This window comes from Mustela nivalis, assembly GCF_964662115.1.
Source record: "Mustela nivalis genome assembly, chromosome: 3".
Lineage (NCBI taxonomy): Eukaryota > Metazoa > Chordata > Mammalia > Carnivora > Mustelidae > Mustela > Mustela nivalis.
The window spans coordinates 3,115,753-3,136,570 of record NC_139022.1 but is presented as its reverse complement, the minus strand read 5'-3'; the positions used below and the strand labels follow the sequence as shown (position 1 = coordinate 3,136,570).

The following is a 20,818-nucleotide window of genomic DNA, read 5'->3' as shown; positions in this document are numbered from 1 at the left end:
AACGGGAAAGCTGCAGGTTTTTTCCCATTGAGGATGATATTTGCTGTGGGTCTTTCATAGATAGATTTGATGAAGTTCAGGAATGTTCTCTCTATCCCTATAGGTTGAAGCATTTTAATCAGGAACGGACCCTGGATTTTGTCAAATGCTTTTTCTGTATTAATTGAAATGACCATGTGGTTCTTCCCTCTTCTCATATTAATTTGTTCTATCACATTGATTGATTTGAAAATGTTGAACCATCCCTGTAGCCCAGGAATGAATCTCACCTGGTCAAGGTGGATAATATTTTTAATGTGCTTCGGGATCCTGTTTGCTAGGATCTTGTTGAGAACCTTAGCATCCATATTAATCAGTGATATTGGTCTGAAATTCTCCTTTTTGGTAGGGTCTTTACCTGGTTTGGGGTTCAGGGTAATGCTGGCTTCAGAGAAAAAGTCTGGAAATTTTCCTTCTGCTTCAATTTTTTGAAACAGCTTCAGAATAATAGGTATTATTTCTTCTTTGGATTTTTGGTGGAATTCCCCCAGGAAATCCTTCAGGTCCAGGGCTCTTGTTTTTTGGGAGGTTTTTGATCACTGCTTCGATGTCATTACTAGATATCGTCTATTCAGGTTCTCAATTTCTTCCTGGTTCAATTTTGGGAGTTTGTAGATTTCCAGGAGTGCATCCTTGTTGCTTAGCTTATTGGCATATAACTGTTGGTAATAACTTCTGATATTTTTCTACTTCCTTGGTGTTAGTTTTGATCTCTCCATTTTCATTCATAATTATATGAGTTTGGGCTTTCTTTCTTTTATTTTGGATTTGTGTGGCCAATGGTTTATCAATCTTATTGATTCTTTTAAAAAAACAGCTTCTAGTTTCATTGATATATTCTACTGTATCTTTGGTTTCTACCTCATTAATCATTGCTCTAATGTTGATTATTTCCCTTCTTTTGTGTGGAGTTGGTTTTATTTGTTGTTGATTCTTCAGTTCTTTAAGGTGTAGAGACAGCTGGTGTGTTCTGGATTTTTCAATTTTTTTTGAGGGATGCTTGGATGGCTACGTATTTCTCCCTTAGGACTGCCTTCCTGTATCCCATAGGTTTTGGATCAACGTGTCTTCATTCTCATTGGTTTCCATGAATTGTTTCAGTTCTTCCTTGATCTCCTGGTTGATCCAAGCATTCTTAAGCTAGGTGGTCTTTAGCTTCCAGGGTTTTGAGCTCCTTCCGAACTTTTCCTTGTGATTGTGCTCCAGTTTCAAAGCATTGTGATCTGAGAATATGCAAGGAATAATCTTAGTCTTTTGGTATCATTTGAGTCCTGATTTGTGACCCAGTAGGTGGTATATTCTTGAGAAGGTTCCATGAGCACTTGAGAAGAATGAAGAATGAGTATTCTGTTGTTTTATGGTGGAATATTCTGTATAATTCTATGAGGTCCATCTGGTCCAATGTGCCATTCAATGCTCTTGTTTCTTTATTGATTTTCTGCTTCGATAATCTATTTCTGAGAGAGGTGTGTTAAGATCTCCTACTCTTAATGTATTCATATCAATATGACTCTTTATCTTGATTAATAGTTTTCTTATGTAATTGGCTGCTTCCATATTGGGGGCATAGATTTTTATAATTGTTAGATCATCTTGGTGGATAGTTCCTTTAAGAATTATGTAGTGACCTTCTCTATCTCTGACTATAGTCTTTAATTTAAAATCTCATTTTCTGATATGAGAATCACTACCCCAGCCTTCTTTTTAGGTCTTTTGGCATGAAAGATGCTTCTCCATCCCTTCAATTTTCGTGTGGCTGTATCTTTAGGTTGAAAATGGGTCTCTTGTAGTCAACATATGGATGGGTCCTGTCGTTTTATTCAATCTGCAACCCTGTGCTATTTTATGGGCACATTTAGACCATTCACGTTGAGAGTGATTATTGATAGATACGTTTTTATTGACATCGTGTTACCTTTGAAGTCTTTCTTTCTTTAGATTGTATCTATATTTCTGTTCAATTATATTTAAGATTTTTCCTCTTTTATCGAACCCGCCTTTATATTCCCTGCAGTGTTGGCTTGGTGGTTAGATAGTCTTTTAAGCCTTGCCAGTCTTGCAAACTCTCTATCTCTCCATCCATTTTGAATGTCAGTCTTGCTGGATAATGTATTCTTGGCTGCTTGTTGTTCTCATTTAGTGCCCTGAATATATAATAACAGCCCTTTCTGGCTTGCCAGGTCTCTGTGGACATGTCTAACATTATTCTGATGAGCTTTCCTCTGTAAGTAAGGAGCCTCTTTGTCCTAGCGGCTTTCAAGAGATAACATAAACAATTATGATTCCTTAATTTGACTATCAGATGCCACAATGGTTTTTTTTTTTTTGAATCTATAATCTTGGGTTGTGTCTGTTCAGCCTCTAGTACATGAATACTGGTTCCATTCATGAGATTGGGAAAAATTTCATGAAGAACTTGTTACACTATATCTTCTAGACTTCTTTATTTCTCCTTCCCTTCAGGAATTCCAATAATTGTGACATTGGAATGTTTCATGGCATCATTTATTTCCCTGATTCTGTTCTTTTAGCTTCTAAGGTGTTTGTTCTAGGCTTCTTCCTGATCCTTTCTCTCTATCTGTTTGTCCTCCAAATCACTAATTCTATTTTTTGTTTCAGTTTCCCTAGGTTTGAGAGAATTTAGATTATATTGGTACTCACTGAGATCATTGTAAACCTCATCCCTGGTAGCTTTCAGTTGTGTTCTAACATTTTGAACTTCATCTCTGGTGGCTTTCAGTTCAGACCTAATCAACTCCTTGTGGTCATCCATGGCTTTTCCAACCTAGCTATTGCCTGGATAATTGTTAGTCTGAATTATGTTTATGACTAATTGTCTGTGTTGATAGCCAGTAGCTCTGTTGCAGAGGGCCCATCCTCTTTATTTTTCTTCTGTTGGGCATTTCTCCTCTTAATCATTGTGGTAAGAGATGCCTGAACAAATGTAGCTGGATCTATCAACTGTGGTGCATTCAAGGTGCACCGTGGAACACTTCTGAGCAATCAGGATTCCCCACCTAAATGAGAGAAAAAAGAAAAGAAAAATAAAAAGAGAGAGAGAGAGAGACAGGGGAAAAATTTAAGAAAAAAGAGAAGACTCAGCCCAAATGGGCCCCAATGTGAGATTTATGAAGTATACAAACACAGAGAAAGACTGATAATAGTATATGACAAGATAAAAAAAGTATACACACAAACAAACACACACACATGCAAATAAAGTAAGAACCTCGTTAAAAAAAACAAGTATAAGATTTATATATTATCAGGACAAACACAAAAACACTGAAACACTGTCAAAAGAAAAAGATGGGAGAGTGGTTATAAATTCTCAGTGTGGGCTAGGAAGTTTGTTTTGATTAAAAAAAATTGAAATGCAAAAGAAAACACAGATATATGTATCAAAAATTTCATGTTAGAAGGTTTATGGAATTTGATGTACTGGACATCTCATTGTGATGGTAAATATGTTAAAAATTATCTTTATAAAAAAAATGAACCAGAATAGTAGGAATGAGTTAAAGATAAAATTTGTCCTAGGAAGTACTGTTGGTTGTTCTCTTGTAGTCTTTTTTTCCTTTTTCTTTCTTTCTTTCTTTCTTTCTTTTTTTTTTTCTTTTCTGGTTGGGTTTCTGGGGGAGGGGCCTGCCAGGTGGGTTTTCAGTCAATGATGTTCTCTGAGTTAAGTCCTCCCTCCCCCCTCAAGGCAGTGGGCTCTGAGGAAACCGGATTTTTCAGGCTTTTGTTCTCTGAAGGTTTTTATGTTGGTTCACTTCTTTTCTTTGCCTTGACGACTTTTGATGGTTTCTTAGTTTTAGGTTAAAGCAAACTGCACCCTGATCTCCCTTTCAGGGAGAAGCCTCAGTCTGTTCCCCTATGGGTGCTGCAGATTCCATTTAAATTCCCCCTTGGTCCCTGGCAGAGCTGGTTCTGTGTCATGGTCCCTGGGGATGCACGACTTTCTGCTTGTACCCTAAACCACAGCAGCAGCAGCTGTCTGGGCAACTCCAGACTGCCAGAGAGGTTCCAAGTAGCAATTGCTCACTGAGATTTTCCCACAGGCCCAGGCTGGGAGGGCCTGGTCTTTCCAGGTCTAAGAGCACCGGGCTTGAATGCACCTATTTCAGGGGAGATTGTGGGGCATGCGTGTCTCAGTCTCTGAAATCGGGGCGTGTGTCGAGAGCACCAATCTGGTCCTTCGTGCACCTCTCTCAGGGGAGAGGGTGGGGCGCGCACATCTCAGGCTTTGTTAGCTGGGCGCTGCGTTCTGTCATCTGGCAAGGCTCCCAGCCCCTCACAAGAACCGGACCCCACGCAATCTCTGGCATGCTTGTGGCTCAGGAACCCAGACCTGGTTTCTCTGCCACACTCTCTCTGGCTCAGCACCAGAGGAGGCTATCCTGGGTCTGCAGAATTAAGCCCCTGTCCCTAGCCACCCCAATTCCCACTATTTCCCCCTGTGATCCTTCGCTCTTTTGGAGTGCTTTCAACCAGTCTCCAAGTTAATGCTGGTCCCCAGACACAGGGAACTGTCATATTGGGGTATTACTTTTCAATTGGTTACCTCTGGTGGCTCCCCCTCCTTTTGTGTATCTTCCAATATCATTCCGATGTTCCCACTCCCGCTTTACCTGCCCACTGGCATCTTCTGCCTCCATAGAGATCCAGACGTGTATAATTCTGATCTCAGGCTGATTTCATAGGTGATTGGAGTTCTTTGGTAGGTAATCAGCTCACTTTAGGGTACAGGTTGAAACAGCGCCTCCTCCTACTTCCCCACCATCTTGTCTCTCTCCTATGTTACTAACTTTTTACAGTAGTTATATTATTGACATTAAATGTGGGCTTTTAACCTAAAAAAGAAGGATACTATTTAATCCTTAAGGGAATTATCCAACAAAAGCATATTACATTGTAAATATTCTGCAAGAAGGGAGCTTTGAAATACATAAAACAGTTAATAACAAACATAAAGAAATAACCAATAGTAAAATAATAATAGAGAACTTTAACAACACACTTATGTCAATACATAGAGCATCCAATCAGAAAGTCAACAAAGAAGTCATTTGAAGACTCACTGTACCAGATGGATTTAATAATATATTTAAAACCTACTATCCTAAAAGAGCAGAAAATACATCCTTTTCAAGTGAACATGAAACATTATCCAGAATAGATCAGATATTAGCTCACAAAAAGCCTCGACATATTAAAAAATATTGAAGTGATACTTATGCATCTTTCCTGACCACATCAATATGAAACTGGGAAGCAAACAGAAGAAAAAAAAAATCTTCAAAGACCACAAATAAATTGAGATTAAATAATATCCTACTAAGCAACGAATGGCTCAACCACAATCTCAAAGAAGTAATAAAAAATTACGTGGACATAAAAATTAAAACACAATGGTACAAAAACTTTGGGATTCAGCAAGAAAAGTTCTTGAGGAAGTATATAGCAATACATACCTCCATCAAGAAGCAAGAAAAACCTCAAATAAACAATCTAAACTCACACCTAAAGGAACTAGGAAAATAACAACAAATAAAAACCAAACTGATCAAAAGAAAGGCAAGAATCAAGTTCAGAACATAAGTAAATGATTTGAAACAAACAAATCAATAGAATATATCAATGAGAACAGCAGACGGTTCTTTGAAAGTATATAATTTATAAACCTCTAGTCAGACCATTAGCAAAGAGAGAGAGAGAGAGAGAATATATTTGAATGAACAAAATTATACCTGCACGAGTAAAAATAGCAATCAACATCACAGAAATAACTAACAATTGTAAGAAAATATTATGAAAATGTGTATGTCAAAAAATGGGTGATGTAGAAGAAATGGATGAATACTTAGAAACATATAATTTACCGAAACTAAAGCAGTAAGATGTAGAAAATCTAAGCAGACCAATTACCAGCAAGGAGCTTAAATCAGTAATCAAAAATATCTCAACAAAAAAAAGTCCAGAAGCATAGAGCTTCACAGGTGAATTCTACCAGACCTTGAAGGAAGAGTTAATACTTTTTCTTCTCAAACTATTTCAACAAATAGAAGAAGGAGAAAACCTTCTAATTTCATTCTATGAGGTCATATCACCATGATATCAAAACTAAAAAAAAAGACACCACAAAAGATAGAGAGAACTACAAGCCAATATCTCTGATGAATACAAATGCATAAGTACTAAAAAAACAAACAAACAAACTTGCAATCTGAATTATTTGGATTCAGACCAAATAAGTGAAGTAATCATTGAGTAAAGTAATTGAGTGATGTAATCATTCACTCAATCAAGTAAAATTTTATTCTGAAATGCAAGGGTGGTTCAATATTCACAAATTAAGCAATATGATACTTCACATAAATAAGAGAAATGGAAGAGACATATGATCTTTTCACTGGATGCAGAAGCAGTCATTTGACATAGGACATCCATTCGTGATAATAATAAAAAAAAAAAAAGTAGAGTTAGAGGTAACATACGTCCACATAATTAAGACCATCTGTGAAAAACTCAGTTTTCCCCTAAAACGAGTGACAAGACAAGATGTTCATTCTCACCACATTTTTTCAACATAGTACAGGCAGTACTAGTCAGAGCAACTAGACATCAAAAATAAATAGAAGGCATCCAAACTGCCAAATCAGTAGTAAAACCTTCATTATTTTCAGATGCTATGCTACCACAAAATTCAGCCAAAAACCACTTCAATTATACCAAAAATTCAACCAAAAATTTTATAATTTATTAATGAACTCAGTAAAGTCACAGGATACAAAATGAATGTGCAAAAATTTGTTGCATTTCTATGCACTAATACTGAAGAACCAGAAAGTGAAATTAAGAAAGCAATCCCATTTAAAATTGCACCAGAAATAATAAGATACCTAGAACTAGATATAGACAAAGAGGTGTAATCTGAAAACTATAAAGCATTAATGAAGGGAACTGAAGATGACATAAAGAGATGGAAAGATATTGCTTGTTCATGGATTGGAGGAATATCTGTTAGATCTTCTTGTTGGATCTTACTGTAGGATTATTAAAATGTCTATAGTACATAAGGTAATCTTATATTTAATGTAATCCTTATTAAAGTACTAATAAGGGCGCCTGGGTAACTCAGTGGATTATTCCTCTGCTTTCAGCTCAAGTCATGGTATCATTGTCCTGGGATCCAGGCCCCCATCAGGCTCTCTGCTCAGCAGGGAGCCTGCTTCCTCCTCTCTCTCTCTGCATACCTCTCTGCTGACTTGTGATCTCTCTCTGTCAAATAAATAAATAAATAAATAAATAAATAAATAAATAAAATCTTTCTTTTAAAAAGTACTGATAAAATTTATTTACAAAATAGAACAAAAAAAATCCAAATTTGTATAGAACAACAAAAGATGATGAATAGATGAAGTAATCCTGAAAAAGGAAAGCAAACCTGGAAGTATCACAGTTTGAGATTTAAAGTGTCATTACAGGCTGCCTGGGTGGCTCAGTGGGTTAAGGCTTTGCCTTTGGCTCAGGTCATGTTCTCAGGGTCCTGGGATCAGGTCCCATGTGGGGTCCTCTGTTTGGCAGGGAGTCTGATTCCTCCTCCTCTCTCTCTCTCTGTCTGCCTCTCTGTCTACTTGTGATTTCACTCTGTCAAATAAATAAATAAACCTTTAAAAAATTTGGGGCACCTGGTTGCTCAGTTCGTTAAGCCTCTGCCTTCAGCTCAGGTCATAATCTCAGGGTCCTGGGATTGAGCCCTGCATCCGGCTCTCAGCTCAGCAGGGAGCCTGCTTCCCTCTCTTTCTCTGCCTGCCTCTGCCTACTTGTGACCTCTGTCTATTAAATAAATAAATAAAAAAAATATTTTTTTAAAAAAGGCTTAAATAAAGTGTCGTTTCAGCCCTGTGGTAACAAATCCATAGGTACTGGTACAAAAATAGATATGCAAATTAATAAAACAGAACAGAAAGCCCAAAGTAAACCCACAATCATATGGCCAATTGGTCATCAAAAATTAATCATCAAAAATTAGGAAAGATGCCATTTTCAACAATGGTGTTGGAAAACTCGATGGCTATATAGAAAATAATGCATTTAGATTACTTCCTTTCACCATACATAAAAAATAAATTCAAAATGATTAGAGAATTCAGTTTCTACCCTGACACCATAAAAATCCTTGGAGAGTACAGGAAGTTATATCTCTGATATTGGCCATACTATCCTCATTCTAAATGTCTCCTGAGGCAAGAGAAAGTAAAACAAAGATAAACTATTAGGATTACATTAAAATAACAAACTTCTGCTCAGTGAAGGAAACAATCAACAAAAGTAAAAGACAACCTAATGAACGGGAGGAGTTATTTGCAAATTACAAATCCAACTAAGGTTTTCCATCCAAATCGTATAAAGAAGTGATACATCTCAACACTCAAAAAACAAAGAATTCAATTTAAAAATGGGCAGAAAACCTGAACAGACATTTCTGCAAAGAATACATAAAGATGGCAGACAGACATATGAAAATATGCTCAACATCACTTCTCATCAGGGGAATACAAATTTCAGAATGGTTAAACTTTACAACACAAGAAGCAACAGGTGTTGGCATAGATGCAGACAAAGCGGAACCCTCCTACACTCTTGGTGGGAATGCAAACTTGTGCAGCCAATCTGGACAACAAAATTGAGATTCCTCAAAATCTTAAAAATAGAACTACACAACCATCCAAAAGTTGCACTACTAGGTATTTACCCAAGGGATGAATACTTACTGAAATGGATACATGCACTCCAATATTTATAGCAGCAATACCAACAATAGTCAAATTATGGAAAAAGTACAAATGTCCATCAACTAGTGAATGGATAAGGAAGATAATATCACATCTTCATTATGTATATATATATACATATACATACACACACAAATGCATATGTAAATGTATATGTAAATGGGAAGATTTCATCCTTTTGTGTGGCTGAGTTTTTTATATACATATCTTTCATATATATAAATATATATAAACAAATATATAATAAATATAATATAAGGTAATAAATATAAATAAATATATAAAATATGTATTATATAAATATATAAATAAATATATAAATATAATATGATTAATAAAATACATAATATAATAAAAATAAATAAATATAATATATATTAGAGATATATGTGTACATATATATACATAACTCAGCCACACAAACGGATGAAATATATATATATATATATATACTCAGGGGGTGCCTGGGTGGTTCAGTGGGTTAAAGCCTCTGCCTTCGGCTTGGGCCATGATCCCTGGGGCCTGGGATCGATCCCCGCATTGGGCTCTTGGCTCGGCAGGGAGCCTGCTTCCCTTCCTCTCTCTCTCTCTCTGCCTGCCTCTCTGCTTGCTTGTGATCTCTGTCTGTCAAATAAATAAATAAATTCTTAATAAAAAAATCTCAACCACACAAAAGGAAGAAATCTTCCCATTTACTATGACATGAAAGTTAAGTGAAATAAGTTAGATTAATACAAATACAAATACTATATGATCTCACTTATATGTCAAATTTAAGAACAAAATAAATGAATTTAGGGAAAAAAAACAGAGAGGCAAACCTGGAGACAGTCTCTTAATTATAAACAACAAACTTACAGTTACCATATGGGAAATAGGTGGGGGGATGGATAATATAGGTGATGGAGATGAAGGAGTACACTTGTCATGATAAGCACCATGTGATGTATACAATTGTTGAACACTATGGTGTACACCAGAAACTAATATAGTATATTAACTATACTTGAATTATAATTAAAAAAACTTAAGAAATAAAAATACAATTTTTCAGAAATTTTTAGAATCCATTGAATATTTGCATTTTCTAAGAACTTGCACAAAGAGGAAAGATCTGCATAATATTTGTAAGTCTAGGGAAATATCCCTTTCCTGTTCCATGTAAATCTTTATTAAATTATAGTTATTTAAATCAAATGCTTGAAAATAATTTGAAATCCTCATTTAAAAAGATCTTCTCCTCTCGACCTAGCCATAAGTACCCGAGAGAGTATTAAATTGTCACCATCTCCCATAAGATTCTTGTACACATAAGCAATTTCTTAGTAGCAAATTGTTTACAGTATGGAACTCATTCAGTGGAAGATTGAGATTGAAAAAAATGTAAAACACCTACACTAAAATTGAATGTAGCTAAGACAGGATTGGATCAGAAGGAAAGGAAAACAAATAACATAGACTAAGAACAAATTTCAAAAGCTGTGGAAGATCAAGCTCATCAAACAGTACTGAATAATGAGAGAAAATTGTGAAAATTTTAAGATAATAAAATGAAAAAGAAGGAAGGGAGATAAAAGGATTGCAATAGAAATACAGTATTTTAAAATTGATAATATTATGGAATAAAAAAGCAGAGAAAATATAAGGTACAAAGAGTTTAGGGATTATATATATATGCCAAAAAAAATTATAACTGGGTAAGTAAACAGGGTTATTTGGTACTTCCTGTGTTCTATCCAATACCTGGTCACTGAATGGGTGAATTTGTTATCACAGATTTGTTCCACAATATATAACCATCATAGCACTTAATTAATAACTAAAATTTCCTGTGAATCAGCCACAATGTTAATGAAGTCATTTTTGCTAAATATTGCATGTTTGTATGAAAACCAATTGTTTTTAAGGATTCAAAATCATTTTCCAAATGTAAGAAATTAAAATTATTTTTAAACTGTCATTAAATTGTTAAAAACTCAAATTCTTTTTAAAAGATATCAACTGGTTAGTTAATTGTAAAACTCAAAAAGCCATTTATTTAAAAACAAGTGAATCAAAAACTATTTATCTTAGAATGTATAAACTTTGTCATTTGCCAAAAGTCCCCTTGTGTTTCCTATTTAGAATCAGTACTCAAATATACAGCAATATAAGCAAATTTTAAAATGTCAGGCATAATCATCACATTCTTCAATTAAGTAAATATTCTTAGTTCATGATTTCTGACACATTCAGAAATATAATTTGAAACCAAATCTGATAGTGCCATTTTGTATTATGGTGATGATGTTCAGTTTATTCTATAATCTGTAGCCATCACAATTTGATTTTTAAATTTTTGAAAATGGAAAATAATATAATTATTTTATTGACATTACCTACTAATTTAAGATAAAATCATTTAATACTAATATATTTTAGAATACTATTGACCAATGATTCTATTTGAATATAAATGAAAATATAATTTATTTGAACCTGTCAGATATCTTAGAGACCTATTTAAAAAAAGTCTCTGAAAGCAATATCCTACATGCTAAGGCTCTGCTATTGAAATAACAGAACTTACCGTCCCAACTCCACCTGGGATAGCTTCTATAGCTTCCATGTTTTTCAGTATTCTCATCTTTAAAGCTAGTAGAATAACAATAAAATCAAAGTAATGCAATTTACAAAGATCATGTTAGATAATAAGTTAATGACTTCCAAGAAAGCCTTCACTATAGGTTAGCTACTGTTAGCTGTTTCATAAATTTACCTTTATATGTCAGCTTCTTGACTACATTTTAGTTACATATCAAAGACAGTAACAATGTCCATGAGTTTTTTGATCAAGAAAAATTCTTACATATATTGATTGTCTATGAATGATACAGTTGTTGGATATAAAAACTTTTAAAAATTTCTTTTCAGTGTTCCAGAATCCATTGTTTATGCACCACACCCAGTGCTCCATGCAACACATGCCCTCCATAATACCTGGTGGTGGGTATTATGCTTGATATAATAACTTTGAGAAATATGTGAAAATAATTATGTAGTGTATTTGCTGATGAGTACCTTTTCTCTATATTTCTCATTCATCTGTCATCCTTAATTTCTAATTTAGGATATGATTATTTTCTTTACTAGAATGACTAATTAAATCTAGATCCTTTACTACTTAATGAACCAGGAGAGAGTCATGTGATCACCCTGTTCTTCATATTCCATATATACTAGATTCTGCTCAGATTAGAGTCTTCAGTAAGTGATGCTTTCTGTAAGTTTGTGTGCAGTGAATAATCACAGGGCTGACCCAAGATGACTGAATTAGAATGTATTTTTGATATCAGCCTCAAGTAATCCACACATCCATTGGAATTTGGGATTACTGCTCTACATGACTTTGAAGTCCCATTCTGTCATAAATGAGATACACCTACATTATGGACCCATTTTCTTTTGTAGACCCACTTGTAGTATAAATATGCTTGTTGACTTTAGATACATGTAATTAATTTGCTAAGATTGGTGGAATTAATATTTCTCTTGGAGGGTGTAAAAGTGTAATATTTCATCATATTAAGATGAAGAAAAGGAAAATTCTTTCATAAGGGAATGTAAAGAGTAAAGATGCCAAAGTCTACTTGGACTTTGTTCAGATTTTCCTTCTCAAGTGTAAGTTTTAGTCACCTGCATGTTTGACAGTAAGGGCTCCCAATTTATCTTCTAATTTATAGATTCTGTTCTTAAAAAGAAGCATTCAGAAATGGATTATACAGTTTAAAGTAATTTATTTAATGGTTAACATAAGTGAAAAGTGATGATATTAATGATAAAGAGAAAAATATTTTGTATATCTGAAATAAAAATGACTTAACTAATATTATTTACTATATAGTCAAAATGATCACCATCATCAGTATTTTCTGGGAATTAAAGACTGCACTTGTCATGAGCACCAGATGTTATATGAAAGTATGGAATCACTAAATGGTACACCTGAAACTAATATCACACTCTGTGTTAACTGGAATTTAAATAATTCTTTTTCAGAAAATAACTAGTTTCGAAGTAATTTTCTACTTTTAGGCTGTTCTCAGTATAATCAGTCCAAATCAGTATCAAGATGTCTTTGAGGCAGGAAGCAGTTGCCTTAAATGCCTTGTCCAAAATGGAAATACTTCTAGTGTAAAGAAGGTATCACATTAATAAGTTTAAACATGAAATTTTCAAGGTCAGAGAAGACAGAATTAACTTTACCATAATTTAAAACTTTTTTATTGTTTATTTCCGAACATTATTTTTAAGTTCAGAGCTTAAAATTAGAATACCAGTTCAAAATCTGTGTCAAACGTGAAAGTGACTAGAGCCTACATTTGAGACTCAAGACAAAAATAAAAGAAAAATACATATTTTCACTGAAGAACCAGCCAGAAAGAATCTAGTTACAAATTAGTGAATTGTATCAACATGAAGCAGTCATCCTTTTGTGTGCTATGTGTAATCTGTGGCTGTGCTTGAGCATGTCCAAAAAAGGATGATGCAGGTCCAAAGATTGGGTTTGAATTTTAGATCTGAAGTGTAACAATGGGTGCAATCTTTGCAAATATGCTAAAATGCTTCACACGTAAGTCTCTTCAACCACTAACTGCTAATAAATAGCACATATATCTCCATATTATTAAATTACTTGATATTAACCAAATACAGAACAGGCACCCAACATGTATTAGACTGTCAGTTTACATTCAGTTACTGAAGCATACTCATGAATCCTTTTTATTACTCTAGGACTGTGTTTGGATCAAAAGCCTCAGTGTGTGGCCTCTGTTTACCAGTATACCTCAATATGTCTTCAATGGGCCCAGACAATGCAACTTTCCATCAGTAATTTCTCCTCCTTGGATTTCCAGGATCCCAAGGTCCTTCAGCTCTCCCTTTTTATGGTTTTTCTGGCGATGTACATCCTCATAGTGAGTGGTAACATGACTATTTTGATGTTGGTGACGACCTCCCACCAGATACATACCCCTATGTACTTCTTTTTGAGCAATCTTTCTTTCTTGGAAATTTGGTATACCACAGTTGCTGTCCCCAAAGCCCCGGCCATCCTTCTGGGGAGAAGCCAAACCATATCATTTATTGGCTGCCTTTTGCAGATGTACCTTGTTTTCTCACTGGGCTGCACATAGTATTTCCTACTAGCAGCCATGGCTTATGATCGCTATCTGTCCATTTGCTACACTCTACACTATGAGGTCATCATGAGCAGACTGCTCTCAGCATAGCTAACCATAGCATCCTGGCTGTGTGGTTTTCTGGCTATTGCAGTGCCCACAGCCCTCATCATCACCCTGTCCTTCTGTGGTCCTCGCACAATCAACCACTTCTTCTGTGACATGGCACCCTGGATCACCCTAGCTTGCACCAGCACACAGGCAGTGAAAATCGTGGCCTTTGTGATTGCTTCTGTGGTCATCCTGAGTTCATGCCTCATCACCCTGTTTTCCTACATCTTCATCATCAGCACCATCCTCAGGATCCCTTCAGCATAGGACCATAGCTGAGAGGAAGGAAAATTGAGTGGGGAACATGCTCCCCAAAGTTTATTGCAGTGATGTTAAATATAGCCAAACTGTGAAAGGAGATGAACTGTGTCACGTTTCTTTAACAAGGATAGTTAACAAGGCAATCTAAAAACAGGTGTTGAAAAGTGAAAAGTAGATAAAGAGGACTGCAAGAGGGTTTGAAAAAGGCAATAGAAAATCCCTTACATAAGTTTTGTCTCTAGAAAAGAAAAGAAAAATAAGATACTAATTCTGATTTTTATCATGTCATCAAGGTTAGAATATTCAGTGACTTCAGTGGAAAAACAACTACAGGAAAAAAAATTGTGATAGTTATTTGATTTCCCCTGATCCTGTTTCTTAGGGAGAAGTTAATTTTTAACCATCAACCTATCAAAGATTCATTTCATCTCCTTATCCCATTTTCCATGGCTGTGTGTTAGAAGCAGCAAAGAAGGACTTGGCAGACTGACCCAGTCTGGATACAGAATCTGTTACATTCTACATTGGATTACACACATAAAAATATATGCTTCTCAAAGGAGAAAGGCCTGTGGAACTGAATAGAAGCTACCCCTTAGATTCTTTTTTTTTAAATTAACATATAAAGTATTATTTGCTTCAGGGGTACAGGTCTATGATTCATCAATCTTACACAATTCACAGTACTCACCATAGTACATATTATCCCCAAAGTCCATCACCCAGCCACTCAATCACCCTTCCCTTCTGGCAGGCCTCAGTTTATTTCCTGAGAATACAAGTCTCTTATGGTTTGTCTCCTTCTCTCATTTCAACTTGTTTAATTTTTCCCTCCCTTCCCCTAAGATCTTCTGTCTTGTTTTTCAAATTCTTCATATCAGTGAGATCATATGAAACTTGTCTTTCTCTGATTGACTTATTTCTCTTAGCATAATACACTCTAGTTCCATCCACATCCTTGAAAATGGCAAGATTTCAGGGTTTTGATGGTTGCATAGTCTATAATATTATCCAGGCTCTTTCCATTGTTTGGCTATTGTGGACATTGCTGCTATAAACACTGGGGTGCACGTGCCCTTTCAGATCAGTACATTTGTATATTTAGGGTAAATAAGCAGTAGTGCAAATGCTACCCACTATATTCTATTTATTTTTGCTATTTGGAAACTCTTGGATTCCCACTCAAAAGTGAAGTGGGAGGAGGATAAAATAAGAAGACTATATATATATATTTTTTTTTTTTACTTAAAAGTATTTTTTTATTTAACTTTAATTTCTGAGGTAAAATACTTTTTTCTTTCAACTTCCATAACAAAATACAGAGCTATCAGATACCCCTGGAAAAAATATGTATATTATACATATATCTCTATAACATTACATCATATATATATAGAATATATATGCGAAAATCTGAAGACTGTATAGGAAGTAGGACGTCTAAAAGGCACTGCACGATGGAGTCGGTCACGTACACCCACGTACGCATACACACTTCCCTCCGCTGCGACGGGCGACTCACGACGTCCCGGTCACGCGCGAAGGTCTCACTCACAAATCCGTGCCTCACAATTTTATGACTCAAACAACGCCCAGGCATTCAAAACAAATGAACTGATAACTCTCCCCACCCCCCAAAGTGAAAAATAGAACAGTTCTTGAAAGACTGAATCGAAAAAATGTTTAAGCAAAATTAAAACGTTCCATTACTCTTTACAAAACAAAAAGTACAAACATAATCACGGAATAAATAAAAAACGAGGGACAAACAGCCAACTGACTACCCGCTTGGTGAGAAGTGCTGTACCCGACTGTGATTTAATGCTTCCGAACGCCTCGGGGCACAGAGCCAGGCTTGGGCTTGCTCGGGAAGGGGACCGGGGATGGGGAAGTCATCGGCATTTCCTGGGGTAACGGGGTCGGGGCTGCCTTCTCCCCCTGCCGGACCCGCTCCTGGCAGCACCTGTCGCCAGTCGGGCACAAAGCCAGGCCTTCTCTCGCGCACTTTTCATCACTGTCCGGCAGCAGAAGGGAAAGGGGGGCATAAAACCAGACCGTTTTCTCCCCCGATTGTTTCCAAATTTCGCTGTGCCAAACATGTAAAACTTTGCAGATATAAACCTTGAAATTTCATTAAGAACTTGTTCATGGAAACAGTTTGCTTTTACCGTAGGAGAAGACTATATATTTAAAAGGAGTACAATAAAATATTTCTTTGTGAGAGAGAAATTTTTAAAAACTATATCTATGTTGAAAGTTTGCCACTTGAAGTACCATAATGAAATAATGTACATGGAATTAAATTTATTTTAGTTACTGAGAGCATGTGTTAAAATACATAAAATTTCTAAGCTTTGAAAATTAAAAAAAAAAACAACAACACAAAACACTGCACAGAAATGTTTTTGTTTGTGATGATGGTATCATGTGTATATGAACATGTACAAAATAATCAGTTTGTATATATTAGGTGTATCTTTTTTGTTTTTGTATCAATCATACCACAGTAGAACTAAAAAAAAAATTCCTAATATAACTTTTTGGGGATTTCCAAGAACCACTATTTTTAACAAGAATCAGAATGCTAGCAATTCGGGATCTCTTCTGATTCCATAAAAATTTTAGGATTATTTGCTCCAGCTCCTTAAAAAATACCGGTGGAATTTTGTTCAGAATGGCATTAAAAGTATAGATTGCTCTAGGCAGTATATCTTGGTGCTTTGTTAATGTAATCAATTCTTTAATTTCCCTTTCCGTATTTTCATTGTGGGTGTATAAGAAGCCACTCATTTCTGTATGTTGACTTTGTATCCTGCCACATTACTGAATTGTTGTATAAGTTCTAGTAGTTTGGGGGTGGAGTCTTTGGGTTTTCCATAGAAAGAATCATGTCATCTGCGAAGAGAGATTGACTTCTTCATTGCCAATTTGGATACCTTTTATTTCTCTTTGTTCTCTGATTGCTGTTGCTAGGACTTCTAATACTATGTTGATCAAGAGTGGTGAGAGTGGGCATCTTTGTCGTGTTCCTGATCTCAACGGGAAGGCTCTGAGATTTTTCCCATTGAGGATGATATTTGCTGTGGTTTTTTCATAGATAGATTTTATGAAGTTCAGGAATGTTCCCTCTATCCCTATACTTTGTAGCATTTTAATCAGGATCAGATGCTGGATTTAGTCAAATGCTTTTTCTGCATCAATTGAGAGGACCGTGTGGTTCTTCTTTCTTCTTTTATTGATTTGTCCTATCACATTGATTGATTTGTGAATGTTGAACCATCCTTGTAAGCCAGGGATGAATTCCACCTGATCATAGTGGATAATCTTTTTAATGTGCTATTGGATCACTATGACCCTGCAATTGCACTACTGGGTATTTACCCCAAAGATACATATTTAGTGAAAAGAAGGGCCATCTGTACCCCAATGTTTATAGCAACAATGACCATGGATGCCAAACTGTGGAAAGAACCAAGATGCCCTTCAACGGATGAATGGATAAGGAAGATGTGGTATACACTATGGAGTATTCTGCCTCCATCAGAAAGGATGAATCTCAACTTTTGTAGCAATATGAACGGGACTGAAGGAGATTATTCTGAGTGAAATAAGTCAAGCAGAGAGAGTCCATTATCATGTGGTTTCGCTTATTTGTGGAGCATAGCAAATGACATGGAGGGCATAGGGAGATGGAGAGGAGATGGGAGTTAAGGGAAATTGGAGATGGAGGTGAACCATGAGAGACTATGGACTCTGAAAAACAATCTGAGGGTTTTGAAGGGGCAGGGGGTGGGAGATTGGGGCAGCCAGGTGGTGGGTATTAAGGAGGGCATGTTTTGTATGGAGCACTGGGTGTGGTGCAAAAACAATAAATTCTGCTATGCTAAAAAGAAATAAAAGAAAACAATTTTAAAAAGTATCAAATGTTACTTTCTGAGTACAAATACCAATTCTGCTTCAGTGGGTGAACCCCCAACTCTCAAAAAACACAAGCAGTTGCTACCATCAATCTGAATGAAAATTCTATTTAATACTTTGCTCTAATTGTGCTGCACACCTCACTGTATCCAAACTAAGGACATACTGTTCAGCTTCTGAAGTCAAAGAGTTAGTTTGACATGATATTATAACCATGATATAATGATAAGTGAAGGAAATAAGTGAGAATAAGTAAAATATATTCAGTAACTCCACTTATTTCTTTTATGGTGATAAAAACACTAAGCATAATTCGTGGGATATATTATGTGACTATACTGAACAGCTGTGTATTTTACTTTGCTTTCTTTCTTTCTTTTTTTAAGTGATTTTTTCCAAGTTTAAACTAGAACCAGATAACACAAAGTGCAACATTAGTTTTAAGTGTAGAATTCATCACTTTGTCACTCTCTCTTTTTTAATCCCCCTATGTTTATTTCTTTTGTTTCTTAATTTCCACATATGAGTGAAACCATATAGTATTTGTCTTTCTTAAACTAACTTATTTTACTTAGCATAATACTCTCTAGTTCTATCCATGTCATTGTAAACGGCGAGATTTAATTCTTTTTTTAATGACTGGATAATATTTCACTGTGCATATATACCACATCTTCTTTATCCATTTGTCATTGGATGGACATTTGGGTTCTTACCGTAATTTGGCTTTTGTAGTTAATGCTGCTACTGGAGAAAAGGGTAACCCTCTTACATTGTTGGTGGCAATGCAAGTTGGTGCAGCCACTTTGGAAAACTGTGTGGAGATTCGTCAAAAAATTAAAAATAGAGATATCCTATGACCCTGCAATTTTACTACTGGGTGGTACAGTGTACTGGTAGTACTGGTAGTATCAGGGTACATGTGCCTAGTAATGTAATGTTGAATCTTAGGGTAGTTTTATTTTTAAAATTTTGAGGGAACCGTAACACTGTATTTTAGAATGATTCCACCAGCTGTCATTCCAACCAATAGTACAAGAGGCTAGTCCTTTCTTCACATCCTTGCCAACATCTGAAGTTTTTTGAGTTGCTAATATTATCCATTCCAATAAGTGTGAAGTGGTATCTTATTATAGTTATATAATATATATATGTATATAATATATATATAAACATATAATGTATTTTTATCCCCAGGGGTACAGGTCTGTGAATCACCAGGTTTACACACTTCACAGCACTCACCAAAACACATACACTCCCCAAAGTCCAAAACCCCACCCCCTTCTTTCGACCCCCTCCCCACAGCAACCCTCAGTTTGTTTTGTGAGATAAAGAGTCACTTATGTTTTGTCTTGCTCCCAATCCCATCATGTTTCTTTTTTTTTTCCTACCTCCCCAACCCCTACATTGCATCTCCACTTCCTCATAGCAGGAATATCATATGATAGTTGTCTTTCTCCAATTGTCTTATTTCACTAAGCATAATACCCTCTACTTCCATCCACTTCATCGCAAATGGCAAGATTTCATTTCTTTTGATGTCTGCATAGTATTCCATTGTGTATATATACCACCTCTTCTTTATCTATTCATATATTGATTGACATCTAGGTTCTTTCCATAGTTTGGCTATTGTAGACATTGCTGCTATAAACATTCAGGTGCTTGACTTATTTCGCTAAGCATGATACGCTCTAGTTCCATCCATGTTGTCGCAAATGGCAAGATTTCATTTCTTTTGATGGCTGCATAGTATTCCATTGTGTATATATACCACATCTTCTTGATCCATTCATCTGTTGATGGACATCTAGGTTCTTTCCATAGTTTGGCTATTGTGGACATTGCTGCTATAAACATTCGGGTGCATGTGCCCCTTTGGATCACTACATTTGTACCTTAAGTGGGTAGGAGAAGAATAAATGAAACAAGATGGGATTGGGAGGGAGACAAACCATAAGTGACTCTTAATCTCACAAAACAAACTGAGGGTTGCTGGGGGGAGGGGGTTTGGGAGAAGGGGGTGGGATTATGGACATTGGGGAGGGTATGTGCTTTGGTGAGTGCTGTGAAGTGTGTAAACCTGGTGATTCACAGACCTGTACCCCTGGGGATAAAAATATATGTTTATAAAAAATAAAAAGTTAAAAAAAAAAAAACATTCAGGTGCACGTGCCCCTTCGGATCACTACGTTTGTATCTTTAGGGTAAATAACCAGTAAGTGCAATTCCTGGGTAATAGGGTAGTACTATTTTCAACTTTTTGAAGAACCCCCATGCTTTCCAGAGTGGTTGCACCAGCTTGCATTCCCACAAACAGTGTAGGAGGGTACCCCTTTCTCCACATACTCGCCAGCATCTGTAATTCCCTCATTTAATTTTAGTCATTCTGACTGGTATGAGGTGGTATCTCATTGTGGTTTTGATTTGTATTTCTATGATGACAAGTGATGTGGAATACTTTTTCATGTGTCTGTTGGCCATCTGGATGTCTTCTTTGCAGAAATATCTATTCATGTCCTTTGT

General features: G+C 35.8%; 1 pseudogene across 1 annotated transcript in view; it reads left to right on the top strand.

Annotated features, from left to right (window-relative positions):
* The first annotated feature begins 13,719 nt into the window (after positions 1 to 13,719).
* LOC309861946 (olfactory receptor 6F1-like) overlaps positions 13,720 to 20,818 on the top strand; it is a 300,844-nt pseudogene continuing 293,745 nt past the window's right edge. Inside the window, exon 1 of the transcript in view lies at positions 13,720 to 14,368. The product of the transcript in view is annotated as an olfactory receptor 6F1-like (transcript). The remainder of the gene's footprint in view (positions 14,369 to 20,818) is intronic.